This window comes from Anser anser (genome assembly GCF_964211835.1).
Source record: "Anser anser genome assembly, chromosome: 3".
Taxonomy (NCBI): Eukaryota; Metazoa; Chordata; class Aves; order Anseriformes; family Anatidae; genus Anser; species Anser anser.
Genome location: NC_139722.1, coordinates 119,665,186 through 119,684,803, shown reverse-complemented (window position 1 = coordinate 119,684,803; position 19,618 = coordinate 119,665,186). Strand labels below are relative to the sequence as shown.

At 46.9% G+C, this 19,618-nt stretch overlaps 1 protein-coding gene across 1 annotated transcript in view; it reads right to left on the bottom strand.

Moving 5' to 3' along the window:
- Nucleotides 1-465: 465 nt before the first annotated feature.
- The window catches only part of LOC310896545 (uncharacterized protein), a 52,222-nt gene continuing 33,069 nt past the window's right edge, over nt 466-19,618 (bottom strand). Inside the window, exons 10-16 of the mRNA XM_083828961.1 lie at nt 18,740-18,893; nt 18,521-18,643; nt 9,481-9,604; nt 9,265-9,384; nt 4,975-6,973; nt 3,048-3,207; nt 466-1,178 (exon numbers count right to left, since the gene is read on the bottom strand). The gene's annotated coding sequence lies outside the window, so the exon portion shown is untranslated. The remainder of the gene's footprint in view (nt 1,179-3,047; nt 3,208-4,974; nt 6,974-9,264; nt 9,385-9,480; nt 9,605-18,520; nt 18,644-18,739; nt 18,894-19,618) is intronic.

Below are 19,618 nucleotides of genomic sequence, written 5' to 3'. Positions count from 1 at the left end.
GTAACTTTGGGGGAGGCACTCACTCCTTGGGCTTGTCCTCCAGCTTGTAGTCGAGGACTGCAGATCCCTGGCCTGGGACACACTGCCAAAAATCCCATAGCCAGTGCCAGCAGCTTCCCCAAGCTCTTCTCTGCTCAGCCATTCACTTCTGCGGAAGGCAGCAGGAGTTTCTTTGGGAGCACCAAGAGGAGCAGAGCAAGGGTGACGAACTCGGGCTGGCGTGTTTACCACTCCTTTAGTGACCACAGGGGTAGAGCCACCCACACTACTGAGGGTGCTGAGCCTGTGCTGTGGGAGGGGAAGAGACCTGGGGCACCTGCCTGATGACTGGATTTGCAATTACGTTGCCTCCATTTGGATCCCACACGGATGTGTGGATCTCACCACTGCAGAACTGGATCCTCACCTGTCAGGGTCTCTGGTTGAAATAAGCTGCTGGAGAGTCTCTTCCTTGTGCCTTCTGAGCTTGAGCAGGCAACAATTTGTGACCTAGCTGCTGGGGCTATTTGGTTTTAATGTACGTGAATTTGCCCAGACCTGCTGGAAGTTCACTGCATGCTCAGCATCTGCCCCCAGCCCTGTGGCCTCACTGAGTGCAGTGCCAGAGCCTATTTTTTATTTTTTTCTGTTTAACAAAGAGAGATTTGGCTGGACTTGGGTGCTTTTGCAGACCTTGCCATGTCTGCAGGGTGCACATGAATGTGGGGAGCCTCCAGCAGAGCAGCCCATGCTGCAGACTGTGGGCATGCCTCACACCCAGCCCAGGCTGGGAAATAGTCTGCATGACCAAAGCAATGCCCATGGCGTGAAAATCTTGGCTCTGCATGCAGACCTGGTATTAGTGCTGTCTCCAAGACTGGGAGCAATTTTTACCCGCATCTATATTTTGCCTAGGCTTTCATTACACCTTTCCAGCTGCCAAAGTACATTTTCTGTTGGCACCTCATTTGCAAGAGGTCTTTCTTTCTTTTTTCTCTGTCCTTCACACAGCCCATTTGCTGCTCTCTCTGCTCCCAGAGATGACACCTCCCAGTTGTTTTCTCTAGGCTGCACCGGCTTAGCTGCAAGGCAGCTCGCTTTCACACCTGCCACGAAAATCTCCACCGAACATTTCCACAAAACTTCAGTGACCGCTCTTGAGTCCCACCAACTTCTGCAGGGCAGCTGCAGTGCTGAACCTGGCCAGCAAAAAAAAATAAAAAATAAAAAATAAAAAAATAAATTATGGGACCCAATCCCAAATTCTGTTACAGCCCGGAGAACTATTTCAGCAAGTGGTGGATGAGGTCTCATCCCTTCATAAATGGAGCTGCCTGGTGGCTTGCTCATCTGCATCCCCAGCCCCGACCTGGTGCTGTAGCATCCCTCCCTCCCTCCCTCCATCGCCTTGGGCTCCCCATCAGGGGCCTGTGTCCCACCGCAGCCAGCGTGTGTGTCCAAGTGAATGTGTTGGTAAATAATTTATGTGGGCATGATTTACATGCTTAATTAGCTTTGCTTTTAATTGCAGCATTCACAAGGCAGAATATTTTACCACAAAGTGCTGTGCCTGGAGCCTGTTTGATTAACTACAGAAAGAAAAGCATTTAGTAGCATAAAACTGAACCACCACAAAGTCAATACATATTAAAGGATTTGAAGGGCTTTTTTTTTTTTTTTTTCAGCTAAACACATTTTATGAACAGCAGGGAAGACAAAATTCTGAATTCAGCGCTAGATACCTTTTTTTTTCCTTGCTGCTCTGCTGCAAACCAATCTCGGGGTCTTGCAATCTGTTTTTTTGTTTTGTTTTGTTTTTGTTTTTTTTTTTCTTTCCCCACTGGAGGATAAATAAGTGATGTAAAGCCTGGACATCATCTCAGTCTATCTTATTTCCCTTGCATCAAGCTTTGGGAAAGGGCAGCCAACATCCAACATTTAACCCCTTTGGCCGTGACCCTGGCCACACGTTAGCACGTGATCCCTGCAGTCCTGGGGGCTGGTTCTGCGCAGGGAAATTAAGGTAAATCCTGTGCTGTTTGTATTAGCTGCCTCGGAGATATATTGCATCACAAAATTAACAAAGCCTGCGCGGTATTTTAGGAAGAAACCCGGAGTAACCGCATGTACGAGCACCATCTATTGGCTGCACTATTGCTTACAGGGTGCAAAATGCATCCCATTTCTCCACGGCATGGCACAAGCGACAGTCCTGGCCTCCAGGAGCTCGTTTGGGACAAGCAGCCAGGCAGGGGCCAGTGGGGATCGCCAGCGGGGAGCCCCGGGTCACCCAGGCTCTGAAGGGAAGTTTGGTGGCTCTCTACCTGGGGTTGTGGTCCTGATGCCCTCTGGAGCAGCCTGCCTGCTGCTACAATTAAGGATGCTCCATTACCCTCTTTTCCTACAGGGATAATCTATTTTGGCCTCGGCAGCCCGAGATAATTAACTCCAAACAAGGTTTTGGGAGCATTCGGGGTGTTTGGCCACTGCTCCTGCTCTATCGTTTTAAGAACAAAGAGCTACAAATCCACAGCAATTTAGAGTCTGACTTTCCAATTAAGGATTTGATGTGTTTTTATGCCTTTGAAGTGACAATATTTGTCAGGCCGTTTGTTCAGTGCATTGTCTGCATGTGCAGTTACACAGGAATTGGTTTAATTAAGGTTAATTGGTGCATAATTAGAGCTGCTGCCAACACAAAAGAATGGCTGCAGACCAGGGAGAGAGTCGATTTCTATCCAGCTCCAAAGGACAAATAGCATCTAGTGGAGATTACAGCTGAGTGCTCAAAACCTAAACTGCTTCATATATTAGCACTGCTTTTTGTAAAACAACATGTCTAGCTGCTTGGCAGTGCTCTCCCCAAGGCACACAGTCCTGTCCCAGTAAACGAAGCGTTTTTAAGGGTCGAAGGTGTCTGCGCTACTAAATCGTTGCAGCTGGATACTGCCCTTTGCCAGTGCAGGGGAACTGCACGGGATGGGATGTAGAGAAGCAAAATGGAAGCAAAAAGGGAGGAAAAGGGGTCTCTCAAGAAGCAGCTGTGACTTCTGGCACAGTAAACTCACCTGTAACTGCTGGTGTGGCACGATCCTGGAGGCAGGCTGCAGCCCCAGCTGTGAGGCGATGCCACCAGCGCTTGCAGGACAGCCCCGGCGCGGTTCTGGTGTTGGTGCCTGGTCTCTGCGAGTGTTGAGCAGGATGATCACCACAGAGCATCTCCCGTTGCTGATAACCCAAGAAGACCAAAGAGTTTCCACAAGGAAGAGTCTCCAACCCCACCCCGTAAAAACACCACCAGCCTTCCCATTCCCACTGCACGCAAACTCCTCGCTATGACCACGGTGAAAGGAGAAGCAGCAATCCTGGGAGGAATCAGCATCACCAGCCCCTTCGCTGTCCCCACACATGTTCCCAAAAACAGCAAGGTGGTCAGCAGGGCGATATTGGAGAGAAACCCCCAGATCCTGGCACAGATCCCCCACGGGCCACCCTGCCAGCAGCAGCTCTCGAGACGTGCAGCTGCGTCGGGTGCTACTGGAAGCAACTCAGGCTCTCGGTACTATTTTTGAGGAAAGCCAGTTTGGCTAAAAGGTTAGAAATGTCAGAACAACTTGCAAAGCCCTCGTCGCTGAAGTTCCTCGCCAGGCAGGATTTCTTTCTTGCCCTCATTGGGAAGTCTGCCTCTTCTCCATCTCAGCCACACTGGCGCTGGTCGAGCCAGCCTGGCACAGCCCCAGGGAGGTCCACCACAGCTTTGAAGAAGAAATACATAATTCTGTAAGTTCAGCCCTGCAGGTTGGAGCCTGCTGGCCTAAACCTCTCCCCACTTTGCTCCTGGCGCTGCCAGCGAGGGCACAGTGAGGGCACAAAACCAGGTGTTGCATACTCACAGTTAAATACTCGCTTAGGCCAAGCCATGACCACAGAGCACCTGCAGCTCCCTGCTGCCTACAATGGGGTCCTGTTCTCCTTAATTTAGCTGTATGGGAATTAGACGACCAGTCCAGCATCCCTCTGTGGACCCTGGGAGAGACCAGGGTCACCCAAAGCCAGTTCCTTCTTCCGGAGGTGACCACCTCATCCCCTGCACAAAACTACTCATCATTCTTCCACCTGAACCCCCTCACATATATCAAGTCCAAGAAAAAACTAAAGGCAAAGCCATTTTCAGAGCAGCCCAAAGGAGCTGTCAGCACTAAATCTTAAAGAATAATAAATTATGAATTAAAAAAGAGTGAGGAGGGAGGGGAAAGGATTGCACGTCTATGAGAGCCTCACATGATACAGGTGCTTTCAGGTTGCTAAGCTGCAGGGAACAATTCAGGAACAGCTTCCAAGGGGCACAGCGATGAAATCAGTGTTACAGGAATCAAAGGGCTTGGTACATGCATGAACAGGAAAAGCTGCTTCACTATAGGTAACAGTGAAAATGTAAATAAGTAAATATTCCTTCCCCGTTGCACAAACACAGAAGCGCAGCTTCTGACGACACAGAGGATTTGGGATTTCCACAGCACTGATGTCAGAAACTACTTAATGCCTTGGCAAGTGAAGGATGAGCTGGTCTCTCTAGCTAGAACTGGAGAATTTCAGGAAGGGCAATTTCCCAGAGCTGGGGAAAAGCTCTATGTTAAGACAGAAAAGGTGAAATTAGCTGCTTCTGAAGAGTTTCCTATGCAGGAGCCAGCTGACCACGTGGCATAAATCAGCACAGCTCCGCTGATGAACAGGCTGGTGCCAGGCAGAGTCTGAACCCAAAAGGAACAAAAGTCCCTTCCAGCCAGAACTTGGGGCGACAAAAAGCTTTCTGCTTCTTTCAAAGACAACACGGCTCACATGATGTGGGATCCTAATGGCAAGGTTGCCAGCCATTTCTCTATTATTATGATTAATTTCAGGATCCAATGGACAACATAGCTGTGTAGATCACCAGTGGATGCTGAACGGGCACACAGAGAGGCATCAGCATTGCCAGAAGAAAATAGCACTGACCTGTCATATGAAGAGCTTCTTGTCTGCAGATCTTGAGGAGGGGGAATGTGGCACGAGGATAGTCTTGACCGGCAGACACGATGTGCTCTGGGAAGCTGGAGGTGGCATGGAGGGGCCTGGCAGCTCCCCAAGGGGATAGAAAGCTTTTGCTCACTCTCAGGTCAAAAATTTAAGATGAGGTTTCCCTCCAGCCCTCAAGGCCAGCCTGCCTCTGCAATGACCCTAGTGGTTCTTCAACGCAGTCACAGATTATCATCATTGATGGGAATCTGCTGCCTCTAAATTCAAGAGGGCTGTCACGCAGGAGTAAGACATGCGTGTGGACTGCCCCTTGTCCCCTTGCTTCTCATCTGCTGGATGGCTTCTCCCCTTCCCAGCACAGCTGCTGAATGGAGCATCAAAATCACGCTGCGTTCAGTGAGCTAGTGGGTATCCGGTGTTTCCCTCTCTGTGTTGCACTTGCATTAGACGTGTTTTTTCAAATGATGTTTTGCATTGATTCATTTTCTGGGTGAGCAGTGCTATTTGACGTGCTCTGCTGACTGAACTTCATGTCAAACATGTTTTTTAGCAAAGATTTTTGTTCGCACACTGAGGTACACAACTGAACAAGTAATCCCTGGCTGACTGCAGAGTCTGTTGATGCAGTGTCCTCTTTAATTGTTGCTGGCTTATTGGTCATCCTGCTTATTGATTGCAGTCAGTAATATACTCCTGGAGAATTTCTAAATATAACTCCACAGAAGACTGCGCAGCTCTAATCATCTTCTTACACAGCCTTGCACCAAGCTCTAATAACATCCTGAATATCTTCTCTAGAATAAGTCAGATGAGCCTGATTTGAGGTACAGAAATGGCTCATTATACATTTATTATTTGCTGGTCACAGTAGCCTTGCTGAGCTATCAGTCCAGGCGGTTACACAAGTGATTCTGCCCATTAGGTGCTGTTACTCCGTTAACACAATGAACTTTGTTTTCTCATTAATAAGTGTGTTAAAAACAGAATGCAGAGTATATGAAAAGGTTATTATGTCTTTCATAATGAAATGCATGTTAGGCCATAACTCAGACACCAGCTAAAAATCACAAGCCTATTAAAAAGAAATTGTGCTTCAGCCCATTCAGTCGAGGCAGTGTATGTGGGAGATGGCAAGCAAGAAGGGAGCAGGAAAAAAATAAATTGGAAGGGGACTATTTAGACACAGCCACGTAGATTGGCACTGCCACTTGCCAAACAGAAGAAAATACTTTAAGTAGAAGGGCCAAAATACAAAACCAGAAAAAATTAGACAACCAATTTCCACCAAGACCCATGACTATAAGTGTAGTAGTAATTCTTTCTAACATAGAAGATTTCAGTATTTGAGAGCAATGGTCCCAGAGTACTGCCAGGTGTGGTGCTGTAGCACTGCCCTGGCTCACGGTGCTTTCACAGCCTTGCTTTGCCCTCTTTGGCTTTTCCAAGGTGGGGCTGAACCTCAGGGCAAAAGGCATTTCCACTCACGTCCTAATGATGTCCTCTGCCACCTGCAGCAGATGCAAGTCTGAGCGATGCTCTCAGCCTGTATAACTCCTCTGGAAGTGTCCAGACCAAGCCAGGACCAACTCCGCCGATGGCTGATGCAAAAAGAGGCAGCCATCCCCTTTACATCTCAGAGGATGGGGTTGTTTTCAAGACATGGCAGACGGCAGGTTGTTTTTTTTTTTTATCTTACCACGAAGGAGAAGTAAGCGTGATGCAGCAATTTTCACTGGATTGCACTATAACACACACAGCCAGGGCTTTCTCCTGCACACCTGGATTTCTTGTTTGGGGATGCTGCTTGTTGCTTGGTTACGGGATGCTGCCACAGTTGAAAAGCGCTGCTTGCAGTGCTGAGGAGAAGGAATTGCTTCTTGGGGAGAGGATTATCAGGGACGTTGCTGGTACAAAGCAGGCAATGATGTGGGAATGATGGAGTGACATCAAGGGAAGACAGTACTGGTATTTCTCTGTTCTAGATTTGATTAAAACAAACAAAAAATCATCTTGAACCCTGTGAATGTCACCCTAACAACAACAAAGAAAAAAAAAGCAATAAACAGCAACCCCAAACCCACCCAGAAGCTGAATGTATTTGTGGTTCTCCAGCAGGGGCCATGTCAAAGTCCCTGTCCCTGGCCATAATAGTCCATTACCATTAATGTTGCCACACCAGCTTTGTACCTGCAAGCAAATTTACTCCGTGAAATTTGCACTTGTCTCCATATTAATGAAGTAATTGTTTTCTGGATTTATTTTTATTGCTAATTACTTTAGCAGCTTTATGCGCTCCTGGCTTGCTTCAGTAAGCATTTAAGGAGATGCCTTTTAATGGAACATTATGTAATACGGAGAATTAAACAAACAACTCCGAGTAATGAGAGAGGTTTTACCTTCAGTTCTGAACCAAGTTACATCAGGTGGCTAGAGGAAATCTCACTTTAGTGGAAAGAAAAGGAGGTCTGTTACCACATGGACAGTGCCACCCCCTGCCAGAAGCACCCAGGTCACGCACCACGCTTGGGACACCTGAGGTACACCACAAGCAGGGGCTGGGGAAAGCCGTGACAGGCAGCCAGGTGCAGGGGCAATGTGTGTGCACACCCCTGTGGCTAGGAAGTGGGTCTGTGTTTGAAAACCTCTGCTCAAACACAAGTTTCATCCCCTGTCTGCTCTCACCTGAAGACCAGGCTGCTCCTCCCTGCATTTCTCGGTACAGACAAAATGGACAACTACAGAGACTGAACTTCTTCAGGCTTCCATTGAAGCCAAACCCAGTAATGCCATTGCAGTCCCTGTCTTGCCAATGCTCTATATGTAGCAAATGCACATGCCCAGATCTACTCAATAGTCGCTTTGTTTCCCCAGCTCACACAGCATCTTTATTTAACTCGTCCAAGGATGTGCAAAAATTCATTTGCATAAAGCTCAAGCTGTACAAGACTCTCCGTTCTCACACACCACCAAAAACTTGGGCTTTTTTTTTCCATATTTATTCCCTTGGCTATATACTGGCTGAGTCACATACCGACGAGCATCCAACCTATATTTGTTACCGTGCATCTGTGCGGACAGAAAAGCGCAACCGCAGCCCTTTCTGCACACACGGCTCTGCTTCCACGAGCTGGTTCAAAAGAGGCCGAGGTCCTTAACACACAGAAACCTACAGAGGAAATGGCCACACGCCTCCACCTTTGGATCTGGAGCTGCAGCCTGGCCACCCAAATTGCCAAGGCGTGAAGGTCTCCAGGCCATGAACCTTTTGTTCCCTCCGTCCCAAGCCTCAGCCCCCATTTAACTGCCTGGTGCCAGAACTGACTTCAGCTTTGCTCTGGCTCTTAGGGGCATGCCTTCACACATCATTTAACCTCTGCCTGGCCGTGTCTCCCCAGGGGAGGAGAACATCACTCTCAGCCACAGGCAGGATGGACCAGATACCAGGTCTATGCATACGGAGAGGTACAGCTAATTGACTTCTGGGCACAGATGCCCTTCTCTGTGCAGATAGCCAGATGCACGAGAGCCTTTTGATTGAGCTTAAACCACAAGGGGACGTGCTGCTGGGTAACATCTCTGCCTCTGAATATCATCAGGCATTTTACATACAAGACAGCACCAAGCAGAGCCCAGGTGATGCCAACAAACGGGCTCCGACTGCCTTCAGCACAGCTGGGACAAGCCTGCAGTGACCCCAAGGGGAAGATGATTGACTGAAATACCATATACCACTGACTGACTGGTGACTGCAGGGGAGAGTCAGTGACAGGTTTTATTAGTGCTTAATTAAGACAGATAGAAGGCTACTTCCCTTGGTTAATTTGCTCCCCTGAACTTGCTCGCACTCTCTATTTCAAAGTGAGCGAGACTTAGAAAGGCAAAGCCAGTGTGTCGAGCATCACAGTCAGCTTCGCTCGCCCAGAGAAGTTAGCATAATCCTTGCTGAGCCTGGAGACTGCCTCTCCAGGGGATTCTGTCCTTACAGAAGATAAGGCAGCTGATGCATTGCCAGAGCACACTTATTAGAGAGAATAAAGTTGAGAGGAGCAGCTCTGCCTGGCCAGCTGCCCAAACCACTCCCGAGCAGGCAGGTCATACAGGCAGGCTTCAGCTGAACAGCACCAGGACTTATGCTGCTGCTCATGGCTGCTTTGCCCTCTTATTTCTGGGAGGGCGCAGGGAAGGCGGCTGTTTTCTGTGCCTATGTTGCAATGCAAAGCGAGACAGGACATCTCTTAATGCTCAAGGTCAGCAAAAAGGCCTCCTCACCTCCAAAATTGTGCATCCTTCTTGCCATTGCCCACAGAAATTCCTGTGCATCTGGTGCTTTTATGATGGGACACTGCTTGCTGTTGTAGAGTGGCTCAGTTTCTATTTCTGTTACAATATCTGAGAATTGGAGAAAAAAAAAAATGGAAAAAAGTGCAATAGCCTTGAGATGGCTAACATCTTGCCAGCATTGGCTGGGTGACTCGAGGGGCTGACCTTTACAATTCTGGGATTTTCTCCTTGTGCTCTGGCTGCCCAGAAGCTGTCTGGCACCAGCTCCGGCTTAGAGCAGAGCGTGGACTGGTGGAGCTCCAAGCCTGGCAGAAACCTCCCAGCAATGCTGTAATGAATTTTACAGAACCAACAGTGTAGATTTCCATATATCATCCATACGTGCAATTTAAAAGACAAAAGATAAAGCAGAGACATCTGAGGGGAAGCTCAGTCAGTGGCAGGGAGCGTGCACGCACCCGCAGCACAGGCAGCATCATTTCCACCACCAAGGCCACCCCAGAACAAAGGCAGTCACGCAGGGAGGCGAGCCCTCCTTCCAGAAACATCAGGCAGCACTGGATATCAAGTCCTAAGAAAACACTGCCTTCCCATGCTCCACATGCAGCGAACGAAGCAGGGGGAGGATTGTTTGCCACAGCTTCTTTCCAAGGATTATGTAAGAAAGGAACAACAATAAAGATGTCTGAAGAGGGAACATTTGTTCCCACGCTGCAAACAACATCCAAACTCGCAAGGCCAGGTGTGGCCACACCATCTGATGAGTCAGCCACTGGTCACATTAGGAATGTACTTCACACCTTCCCTGAGAGAAATTATATTTTTTTCCTCTTATAAGGAAAACAAACAAATGGAAACACAACTGAAAAATAAAACAGAAATTACTGCTGAATCTGAAGATACTGCTAGCCCCAGTACGTTTTCCTAGTCCCTCACCTAGCACCTGACTTGCCTGCATGAACGAAACACTATGTGGATGTGTCAGGGGAAAGGGAGCTGTTGATTGGGGTGATTATACCCGGGCAGCGCACCTGCATCAATGCCAGCTCTGTTCTCGTTACTGCCAGCTCGCTAGGTGGGTGTCAAGAAGTTTAAACAAGGTCAAGACACCAGGTCGGTTCCGGTGTCTGACGAAGATGCCTATGTGCTATAGCTGATGTGCTGTACATCTGGGGAGATGTATATAAATATATATATATCTCCTTCAGAGCAGTCTGGTAGGAACATGACTGGTGAAGACCAGAGGATCAGCAAGCAGTGCAACTTCTTGTACTCCTCCTCACCCTAGAGCACTTTTTTTTTTCTGATGGAAATCTTTTCTTAGGCAAGTAAGTGGACTTTTAGTCATTTCCCATGACCGCAGATCCGGATTCTCCCCGGTAAATCAAGTACCTCCACCATGACATACCACCTGCTTGAACACAAACACTGTGTGTGTCCCTCAGTGGGGCTGACCATCCCGAGACAGCCTTTGTCTCATGGACCAGAACACCAGCTCGTCAGCCCAGACACTGCTGATGACAAATTGCTGAGGGGCAATCTTCTCAATAGTCTTTCCCTGATAATACCCCATGCTTTCCTCTTAAATCTGCAGAGCACTTTGTAGGCAGAAGTTAGATTTCAAAACACCCCTCACGCAATCAAGTATTATTAACTCGGCTTCCAAAGCCCTGCTTGCTGTCAGCTTAGCAATTTTCCCCCAACATTTTTCCACATATCCGATCACAACAGTTATGCCTTATTAGAGAGTCTCTAAACATCCATTGCAAAAACAGCTACAACACTGAGAAAATGCACTTGATTCCCTTACTTTCTTCGAGGAGAGCGTGTCATCCATTACCATGTTACAGGTAAAAGCTTTCTCTAACACGGCTGTTGTGCAGTTTGAAGACAGAGGTTTTATTTTCATTCCAGATCAGCAATCTCATGAGAGATTTCCATAGTGCAACTGAGGATTATACTAAAGTAGAGGTAGAAAGAAACATTTCTGCTATTTGAACGGAGGTATGTTTTACTCATGCATTTAGGGTTGAAAAAACAATGCTCAGTTGTAGAGAGCTCTCATTTTCCAACAGGTTTTGCATCCTGTTAAAACAGCTCAAAGACTTCGATGTGAATTTCCGACTGGTGCCTGTCCACTCCAAAAGGCTTTTTGTGTAAAAGTGTACAAACAATTATTCTATTTCAATCTTTTTGCCCTGCCCTGCTCCAAAACGTCCCGTTCACGCTGTACCATTGGGCAGCAGCAGTTTCCCCCTCCATCCTAACAGCAGGAACGGTGTTATATTCCTTTCCCACACCCGATGTCTGCCTCGCACAGCCAGGCAGGGTCTGCATGGTACCTAACAGCAGGACACCTTGTTCCTCTTTTCCCTCAGGCATTATAATACTTAGCCCGATTAACATTTTTTGCATGATTAGCACGCTATAAAAGGAGGACGGTTGCTATCGTAGCCTGCATGTGGGTACAAATAAATCCGTCTATTTAGTAGATCCAAACACAGCCACAGGAAAACAAACCCTATTCAGAGAATCTTCTTTCTTTTTCTCTACCTGTTTACTGAGAGGTGCTCAAATGCAACAGAACAGGAATACTGATCCTTTTGCCTCCCTCCTACACTTTCAGTTATTGTTCTCCTACAGTTGCCTAATTAACAGCTTCTGGTTATGCATTTAAAAAACAACAGGCGCTGCTGTTAATTATGGATATTACATTGCCAGGATAAAATAAGAATCTTAAAAAAAAATAAGAGAGTTCTGTTAAAAATCAGCTTTACTTGCTTTAGTCACCTCAGCGCTGTGCAAGCATGGTAGTTTATATCCAAAAGTGCTGGATTTTGTCAACACCCTTGAAAGGAATTAGACTGAAAATACTTTGCAAGTTCACATAATGGCATTCAGCCTTCGAGTCTGAAGTAGTGGTCAAAAAATAAAAGGAAAATACAGCCGCAGCTCAGCAACACCAATGCACAAGCCAAGCTCTTCAGCTGGGGAGCTGCAGTTCAGGACTCAAGTGTGCGTAACTTTACAACCATGCACAGTCACCGTATGGCAGTTCTGAGGGATACCTCAAGCCCAGATACTGGCTCCAGGGACAACAGACCTGGAAAGAGCTCCAGAGGCTGACCCTTCAGCAAGTGCCCCTGTGGGATCACGCACCAGTTGGCTCAGCACCCCTCCTGCACGTGTCCCCACTTTGGACACTGTGGATGTGCTCTAGGGACACCTCTGCAGCTGGTGGGACAGAAGCCAGGCAGATGTGTCCCTCACTGCTTTGAGGATCACTCACGGAGAGCAGAGCTGAGATGGCCAAAGCGGGCACTTGGGTGGTGCAAATGGCTCAGCCCTTAGACCCACAGTTCAACGCTTGCCCCAGATTTCACACAATGCTCTCCCTTAGCCACTTGGCCAAGCCAGCTGCTCACAGCTGTGTAAAAACCAGTGGCGCAGCACAAGTCTGCTCTCAAGTTCCTCAAGCCAGGGAGCACTGCTCCCAGTTTTCTTCCCTGCCATCAGCAAATACCATTTTATAAAAATAACAATCCACCCCTAAGTCAGAAGAATAACATCTCCTTGAATCACCGTAATTAAAATGTAAATATCCATACATTGCAGCTCCACTGTGTACATCACATGAGTAGCCCTCGCTGGTGTTACCTGGTGAATACCACGCAAACACGCCAGGATTTGGAAAAACAATGTCAGTCATATCTGAAGTTGCCAAATATTTCTTTCTATCTCTTCATAATACCAGTGTGCACAACAGCCACAAGCAGGTAACTATTATTTTGCAATGGTGTGAAGTTTACTGCTTACTCGTGTGGAATGAAACAGCAGTTGCTGCGTTCATTTCCTCCGTACAGCACATTTAAATCAGAATTTTATAGGTTCTGCACCATTATGTCCTCCCAGGGCTGGCAACATCTGGAACCCCCAAAAAATGTCGAATCAGCATTACATTGTCCCAGACCCCCAGCTGGCTGATGGTATCAACACTCCTCAGAGGGTCTTTAAGATGGGGAGCTTTGCAACTATAAATAGTCCCAAGGAGTGATTCCCCTCCAAATCCACAGTCCGGGACGCACAATTCACCTCTAAGCAACGTATAAAAAGCTCCTGTAATTTATTTATCCATCTTAAGTTGGACTTCAAATTACATATTCTGTTTTGGAGGGAGGGGAGCTAAACTAAAACAGAGTTAATTGTGTTTAAAAGTACATTTCACTTGAACTGAAGTGGAATTTTTCATTTGAAAGTGCTGAAATTAAACGCGCTGCCAGGTTTTGTTCTTTCCCCAAGCAAAGCAAACGTGCACAAATCCACCGGAAAGATTCGGTGATTCAGTTGCCCTGAAATTACAGTTCTGAAGCAGGACAAGACGAGGCCCCAGCTCCAGGTGCCTCCCTGTCAGTAAGGCAGCGGTGACAGCAGGCAGAGCAGCACGTGCCCGGGGTTCACTCGGCACCACCTCAGAGCACGCGGGCCAGACGGTGACTGCTGGATTTCATCCTCATGGTCCTCCCACCAGCACTCCCAGAGCACTACAGCCACTGCCCCACTTCCAGCCTGAGCCAAAAGGTTGGCCAGAGCCCAAGTCTGTTTCTCTGGTAACCAGAGACATCTGAACCCGTGGTTCCCATGCTCAGCTGATTACACGGCTGCTCGCTCCTGGGAGGCGATTTGCTGCTGGCTGGTGTCATTACAGCTAGTCAGGAGATTTGTCTATCCCAACACGGGTCTTCAGGGCTCCAGACGTTAGTAGTTTGGGATCATTTGCTATGAATAGTTGTGGTTTGGAGTCCTACACACTGTCGTCATTTGGGTTATGACTTTTGTCAGCACGCAGCCATTACTCAGCTCTGATGAAACGATGTAAGAAAAAGATCATCTCCATAAAGCTGATAAGAAATCAGAGCCTTTCATGTTCAAAGACAACTGACATCTTGCTCCGGGCATGGATAAATAGGCTGACGGTGCAACATAAAGTTATGTGCCTTAACCAAACTCTCTTTATAGGGAGAAATACAATTCACAAAGAGGAATACATAGCAGATTGCTCCAAGGAACCATAAAACTAGATGGTTGGCAAACACTTATCTGAACAGCTTTTCCTCACACTGTTTCCATTACTCTCTCTGGTTAGACAAGAAATACCACAAGACAACACGTTCTCTGGGAAAGCCTGAAGGACCGAACCCATATGTCAGTAGCAATCATACAGATATGGGGCTGGCTGCCATTCTGTGAATGTGGACACTTTTCCAAAGTTGTTGGTTTGGTTGGTGTTTAACTTCTTGAAATATGGGGGGGGTGGGTGGGAAGATGGTAACTCACTTATTCCATTAATGAGGCAACCATAGCAAAAGCTGAGATACTGTTACTTAAGATGTTAAATTTTGAAATTAAAATTCATGCAAATTGTGTTAATTGTTAAAGAAAAACAAAAAGCATATTTTTTCACTGAAATTCATTGCCACTTCTTAATGCTATTTCTGTCTGGCAGAGGGAGAAGCAGCACAGGAAAGCAGAGCCGCGCTCACACCATTATTGTTCATTTTTTTGTTCTCACATGTATAAGGCAGAATATAACCCGATGCACTCGAACCTTAGCAAAGATCTGATTAAGGGAATATATCACGTCCTTCCCTTTTCTTCGCATGTTGCGTTTTGAAACCCAAATGATGGATTATAAATTCACGCCAGGGTTACTGAACTATTCCCAAGTGCCTAGGAAGATTGGGTGAATACATTTTACGCCTCCTCCAACAGCATGTTCTCTAACTAACAGCTACCGCTGATAGTTGTCACCAACATCGCGAGCAATGGACTCAAGTTCACCTCCACAGGTCGGAGCAAGCTGCCTCGCATCCTTCCCGTGCTGCTCTGGGGACAGCAGGGCCCAGTGCCTCTAGGTGCAGTTCCTCCTTCTGCTACTTGCGACTCTGAATTTTTTGTCAAGCGTTCACACCTCATTTGTTATTGAGCAAAGTAGGTTGAAAAATTTAGACTAGGAAATAGTCTTTTCAGTGGGTTCAGGGATTTTTCAAAAGCACTGTTTGTGGGTTTTCCTCCCCACACTTTTTCCTTTTCTGCTCCTATTCTTACGTGGAAGAAAGTGGCCGAGAGGTGGTGGGAGGGGTGAGAGTAAGAGGCTCGAAGGTGAGAGTAAGAGGCTCGAAGCCTACTCCTCCAGTGATTTACAGCTAGACATTTTTAGTAAGACTGAAAACAAACAAAAGTTAAATATAACTCCTTCTGGAACAAACATACATTTCCAAAAGTTTGGCTGGCAAAACCCAGCAAGTCATTTCTCACCTAAAATCTTCAAATCCCTCACTTTCATTCCAATTTGAGAACTGCTGTAGAAATTAAAGGTTGCTGATATATGAGATATGGGTCTTTTTTTTTTTTTTGACATTGGTTGTTGTTGTTACAGAGTATAAAGCGCAGAAGACCTGGGACTGAGACTTCCTTTTCCCCCCTTAATAACTGTATTATGTTGTCATTCAGCCTCACAGCAGGGATGCAAAACTCTCCTTTGAATTACTGGCATGTCAGTAGCTCAGTTACCACATGCTGCTTTCCGAAGGAAAAACACCCTCCAAAACCCATCAAAGTGTATGTTTCCTTTGATGTGGACAACATTTCCAGACCTTATTTCAGTGACAGATTAAGTCATTTGAGCAATGAACTCTGGCACGAGTATTAATACCTCGGTTCTTGTTTTCTATATGCTTGCTCACTTTCTTCACCGCTCATGTTGTCAACATTATCAAAACGCCTTGATGCATTAGAAAGCATCTTAGCCACCCAGTACTGCTTCTTCTGACTTCCTCCCTAATGAGTTCCTTTCAAAATGTGTTATGAGAGAAGCGTGGCCAGGTTTTGCTCTGACTGGGAAGCAGCCTGGGGAGAGGACAGCTGGGAGATGGGGAGTCACAGGGCAACATGTGCCCAGAGTGCATTCACCCATCACCAGACCGAAGACACGCCTGTAAGTCACAGTCATTTAAAATAAGCTCTTGAAAAAATTAAATCCCCGCCTTTCGGTGTCCTGGGGAGAGCTGTACCTCCCACAGCAAAATAGCAGCATGCTGTCTTTGCCAAGGAAAAGCAAGCAGGATGTCTCTCCCGAGCAGACTGCACAGAAACCTGTCCATCTTTCCAAACACTGCGATGACACCAGGATGCACACAGACTGCAAGAATGGCTTCACTGTTTCTTGTATCATTCATTCTCTAGGGAGTTGTTTTTTAAAATATTTTGCTTTTGAAGCATCTACATAGCTTAGATGCAGACAAGCTGCTGACCACAAGAGCATACGCACACGTTTTGCCTGCTAACCACTCGCTCTGCGCTTGTCCCAGATTCGCAAGGTTTGCAGCTCCAGAGATCAGCGTGGGGTGAGCGGTTCAAACAAATCCCCAGTTTCCAAGCTGAATTCAAGCAAACTGCTAAGATTCACCTTCCATATCAAAAGCATACATAATTATGAAGATGAAAGCAAGCACGACCCAGGTGTACTCAGAAGGCTGGCAAACTTTACTTTGAGATGATTCCACTTTGCTTAGATCTGCTTACGAGTTACTTGTTTGAGGGCTTTTTTTTTTTTTCTTTTAAATGAACATTAAAGAGTAGCAACTGGATGCAGTTGCTCTTGCAAACATTCATGTATCAGCATTTCCTGAAGAACTATGTAGAGTGCTATTACTGCCACTCAGTACTACAATTTAGAAAATAAGGGATGTGCCATTCAAAAAAGTAAAATCACCTTGGCCACCCACCATGTAACACCATTCATCTACTAAAATTAGTAGTAGCTTCTTCCTATGGAAGTTTTTTTATTATTATTATTATTTTTATTTTTAAACAGGAGACAAAAATACTTGGAAACATTTTCCCATGAAACTTGCTTTGAAGCCCCAGACCTGAGTTTTGAGTTTGTTGCAAACCTCAAACTACACTGGGGTCCAAACTGCCATCTCAGATGGTGCTGCAAATACTTCTTGCAGCCTGACGCTGAGCACAAATCCTGTTTCACAAGACCTGATACAGCCTCATCTCCTTTAACTACAGGACAGCCTTCCCTCCTATAAAAGGTGCCTGAGCAGAGGAGAAACAGACCCAGAGGAACCCAAAGGGATGGGAATAACCTTGATGCAGCCACTGAGAGGTTTTCTGGACACATTGCTTCACTACTTCGCTTCTCCTAATGGCAAAGCAAGTTGAGCAAGCCCACGCCTGAGCTCCTTCTGCAAAGCACTGCATTAGAGCCCTAACTTCAAGGTTATGGGCACAGAAAGCAACTCCGCTGGACTTTCTGTGTGCTCCAAGCTATAAAGTAAATATTTTGCTAACATGAGACTCAAGTAGTTCTCCTTACATCAAATATATATTTCTTCTGAAGAAAGTAGTTTGTAAAACACTCTGGCTGCAAGGGAAAAGACAGATATGCAAGTCCACATCCCCCTTCCTGCTGCCCTGGTCCACTCTGCCTCTTACTAGGCTTGGTCGAGTCTTCTGCTCCCAGAGGGATTACTGTTCAGAAGGGAAATGGCAGAACAGGTTCAGCCTAATTTAGTGCTCCTTGGGTTTTACCATTTGTTTACCATGCAAGCATCACCGATAAACATTTTAATTATGGTTGTTACCGCATTACACGTGGGGTGCAACATCCCTCGGAGTAAGGGCACCCTAAATGCATCTGCAGGTCGTGGAGAGGGCTACCTAAGCCCCTCACTGGGAAAGGGGCACAAGCCAGAGAACACAGCGCTAGGCCCAGAATTAAACGGTCTGATTCTATCATGCCCAGAGGAAAACATACCTCTGAGCACTGGGCTGCAACATATGGCAGACGCTGAGCTGTGACAGCAGCGAGGTGTCTGGGAGAAGAGACGTGACAAACCTGACATCCGTAAGCAGTGCTGAAGCCGTGCCGGAGTCGGACAGCAGATCCTGCATGCTTCAGCTGTTAAACAACCCGAGCTGCAGCATCCCCCTTCCCTTACAGCACCACCTAGCTCACCAGCAAGTCCCCCAGCAAAAGGAGAGGAGCGGTCTGTGCTAACAGCCCCATGAACGTGTTAGGAAGGAACAGGTTTCCTTTCCCCTCCCTGCATCTATAGGCTTGGGACCACACTGAACACCCAAAACAACAAAATAACATTTTTTTATCTTTCATTTACTGGCCAAAGTACAGCCTGGCAAGGAGCAGAGCTGCAGGGAAAACACATTTCTGCAAAACCTCAAGAGCCAATGCTTGCAGCCCCATCTTGGAGGTACCAGCCTCAGCCATCTCCAAGCCCAGCAAGCCAGATGCCCAGCCAGCTGTGACCAGAGCTGCTGCAGAGCTTTCCCAGCAGGCTTCCTAATTAAAAAGAAAAAAAGAAAAGAAAGAAAAACAAAACAACAACAACAAAGGACCAATTCAGCAAAGGCAGGACATCACAGAGAAAATACTTACTGCATACAGAAAGCAGCGAGCACATGCGGGTGGTGCTGGCTCCAGTCTCACCATGCTGCTGAAGCCCTGTATGAGCTCAGGAGGCTGATGCTGTGATACAGCCTCCTTGGGTGATTTGGCAGCTGGGTTAATCTCTGTGCCTCGGTTTTCCCACCTGTGAAAAAGAGGTAAGATTGCTCCTGTAAGGGCTGCAAAGGAGCAAGTAGGAAGGAGAGAAGGCACCCAGCTGCAATAACAGAAATGACACAGAAATATTCAGGAAAAGATTCCTGCTGTCCCTGCCCTGCAAGGGGGAACAGGAGCCTGCTTTTGGTTGTTTGTTTTTTGGAATTCAGTGGATTTATTTCCTTTTGGTGTGGAAGGGGAGCATTGCTGTTCTGGGGAACAAGATGCCCTTTAGCTATGGTGTGCCAATGCCTATCCTGAACAGACAGCCCGCTGGGCTGGGTGCATCTCCTGCTGCAAGTCACGGGATCACAAGTGCTGTGGGGCTTCCAGTGGAGAGCAATCAGCCTGCCATGCTATATACCCTTCAGGGAACAGACAGCACTGGAAACTGCATGTCAGCTGTGTCTCTGAGCCAGGCCTGTGCTGACTTCTCCATGACACAACATCCCCCAAACCTCCAAACCCATCTGGAGGGGTTTTCCTACAGTGCCACTGCAATCTGTCGCAATGCTGCTGAGGCTGCACAGAGCCTGGGCCCGCAAACTCACATTTCTCTCTCTTAAAATGTGAAAGAAAATGGCCTAGAAATGCCTTCTGTAAGTGGAATGGGCATATTAATGCATTCGGTATATTGGGAATAAAAGTGGCTAAAATTAAAGGTCTGTCAGCTTTTTATCACAAAGCATATAGTTAGGGCTGTATTGCTCAGCT